The sequence below is a fragment of the Psammomys obesus genome, unplaced genomic scaffold, assembly GCF_907164565.1.
Source record: "Psammomys obesus unplaced genomic scaffold, mPsaObe1.curated_primary_1811, whole genome shotgun sequence".
Taxonomy (NCBI): Eukaryota; Metazoa; Chordata; class Mammalia; order Rodentia; family Muridae; genus Psammomys; species Psammomys obesus.
The window spans coordinates 15,341,308-15,344,197 of NW_026596051.1; the positions used below are offsets into that span (position 1 = coordinate 15,341,308).

Consider the following 2,890-nt stretch of genomic DNA (forward strand, 5'->3'; position numbering starts at 1 on the left):
ATAAGAGGTGGAGAAATGGGCCCGGTAACTGTGGCAAAGCCAGAACTTGAAACACAGTCACAGCTCTCTCTGAGACACGACCCTGCCCATGCAAACTCGCTAGCCTTCCTGGTAGCAGATCCAAGTACCCAAAGCAGCTCCAGTGGGAAGTGGCAAATCACAGACGCCAGCAAGAAGTCAAGCCATCCCAGTGACCCTGTTAGCATACAGATCCCCAGGGCTGAACCCCGAGGAGTCAGCAATAAACGTCAGTGCTTTATAAGATTCCTGTGGTCCTAGTCACGGTCTGAAGATGCCCTTGGCTGCATAAACACACAACATGGTAGAAAAGCTTCCCGGAGGCACTGCAGATGCCACGCACAGTGCCCCAGATAAGCACTCCCACTGTTCCACTCCTGCACTCAGGATGCCCTGGGCACAAGCCTGCCTCCAGCATTCCCCGGCAGGGTGATGCCTGGCAAAACCTTTCTCTTTTTTAACACTTAAAGGTGCAGTTATGCTTGCTCAGCCTTGCTGGGAAGATCCAAAACCGTGAGGCATGCTGAGTCCTTGGCCCCGTGCCTGGCACACAGCAGTGGTTCTGGTTGTGATCTAGATCAATGTACATGCCACCCTACCCTTTCAACGACCTATGTTTCCCACACCCAGCTTTCCACACCCAGCAAAACTGAGGCAGACAGAGAGTGTCTCAGAAAGCTAAGGTATACCTTCGGGCCTAACCTCTCTGCCCTCTAGAGAGTTGTGGGAAGGCAGGGGAGTCCTGGAAAATTCTATTACCCAACACCTAATGATTCCAGTGGCCTCCAGGTGACCCTCAGGAGAACTTCTGCTTTATCCTGCCTTGTCCTCTCTAGAGTCATTCCTATCTCTCACAGAGCTAAAGCAAAGCAAGAAGCTTCTCACAAGCCACAGGCGGGGCCTGGCGTCGCACCACTTGTGGGCCATTCTCCCAAGAGAATCACTGCTCTCTTGCAGAGGGTAGTTGACTCTGTGCCTTGAAGCCCTGTGAGAGGCACTGCGGGAGGCAATATGGCTGCCCGCCGCTGCTGCCATAGGTTCAACAGGGAACCCTGTAAGGGAAAGAGGTGCGGAGGAAGCAGGCACTCTCCTCTGGCCAGAGCTGTTCCTAAGCAAGTAGCAGATTGCGAAGTAGCCTGAGGCGACGGCTGGCAGCAGGGCTCTGTGTTTCGTCCCCTGAGCTAACAGCTTTCCCACTAATGTCAGGCAAGAGGGAGGGTTCACACACCGGATCAAAGAGCTAGGACCCTAGTTGGGCAGAGGAGTCCTTGGTAGGGCTGGGATACCGAGATGGGGGTGAGAAAATAAAAATCTGTGATCTGGAGGGAACTCAGCCACTTCTTAACTGTATGACCTTCAGCAAGTCACTGAGTCTCTGAGCCTCAATATCATCCCTCTAGACAAACAGAGCACAGTGAAGATCAGCTTAGGTGTGCCCGTGTTGCCGACAGGACCCTCTGGACCTCAGGTCACCCCTCCAAAGAGGAAGAGGTTGAGTCCTTCTGATTGGAGATTGGATCTCCCTCCACCCCTCCTTCCTCCAAAAGATTTCCATGACACCCTTACTATCACCACAGTAACCTCAGGTATCAGATGTCAGGTCTGCTGTCCTTCCCAGTGTGGGTTCCCGCAGCAAGATGTGTGCCTGTCGCCATGGACCACTGGGGTGGAGGGTTTCCACTGGAAAGGGAAGGATCGTGCCCTGTGTCAGTCTTTCACTAAGGAAGCGGACCTAGGGAACCCTTTATGGAGCACTGGTCCAGGACTCCGGAACTGTGCAATTGCACATGGGATCTTTCCTGTCCTATCTGGAGAAGTCTCTCCTTAGTGGCCTCACCTCCTCAGGGGCACACGTCCGAGAGGCCTTCCCCAAGCACAAGAGTCTGTCACTGCCCATGGTCCCCAGTTTCTGCTGTGATAGCCCCTTCTGGGAAAGGAGAGGGGGGAGATTCCTGCCCCTCCTCCTTCACTAGGGCCCGGGCCACGGTGTCCAAGAGGATTAATCATTAATGGACTCACAGTTTGAGCAGAGTGCAGCAGCCAGCCTCCTCAAGCCCCACCCACCCCACTTTCGGGGGACTCTGGGGTCCGGGGAGGAGGGGCACCCAGAGCAGGGCCAGCAACTAGCCTTGAGCCTGCAGGACACAACGCCGGGGTAGCAGCTCTGCAGCATTTCCTACACCCCTCACTGGGCAAGCCCGAGATCCCAGTATGGCTACTGGGGTGGTGTAGGCAGGGTGCTCAGGTAGTAGGCTGAGGCAGGGCACAGCAGCTTGAGTGCTGCACCTCCCGACATACCTTGGCCCTTGGTTCTCCTTGGGCTCGGGGTGGCAGGGGTCGGCCCGGCCCCCGCCGCCGCCGGGGCGCTCACTGGGCGGCGGGGCGCTCTCGCCGGGGCCCCGCGCTCTGGCAGGCCTGGTCCATGCCCCCGCCCCGCCGCCGCAGCGGCTGCCGCACCGGCTCTCAACACTCTTGGCCAGGTGAGGCCAGCAGCCTGGCCCGGCCCCCGGCGCCCCGGCCAATGGGCGCCATGGCCCCCTCCCCCCCTCTTGTCCACTGCGCGCCTGCCCGAGAGGCACAGAAGCCGTATTCAGCTCCTTGGGGCGCAATATCGCGCCCCCGCCGCCGGCTCAACAAGGCCCATTTGTCTTCGATGGGCCAAGGGGTCCATTGTCCTGCCGCCAGGCTCAGAAGGGAATAGAGGGTGCCTGGGGCTTGGTGGTAGTGTTGGGGAGGGGAGCCTAAACTCAGAGGAAAGGCGGAAGGACTCGCTGCCAGCCTCTTCTGGAGAGCCCTGGAGGTCCTCAGGAGCATAGGTCTTCCTAGCTCTCCCTGTGAAAGCCAGGAACACATTTTTGGTAACCAAGGAAAG

At 57.8% G+C, this 2,890-nt stretch overlaps 1 protein-coding gene across 2 annotated transcripts in view; it reads right to left on the reverse strand.

The window, feature by feature from the left end:
- Positions 1 to 2,464, reverse strand: part of Gal3st1 (galactose-3-O-sulfotransferase 1) — a 14,563-nt gene extending 12,099 nt beyond the window's left edge. For both annotated transcript variants that reach the window (XM_055624233.1, XM_055624235.1), the window contains exon 1: positions 2,317 to 2,464. The gene's annotated coding sequence lies outside the window, so the exon portion shown is untranslated. The remainder of the gene's footprint in view (positions 1 to 2,316) is intronic.
- Positions 2,465 to 2,890: the final 426 nt, after the last annotated feature.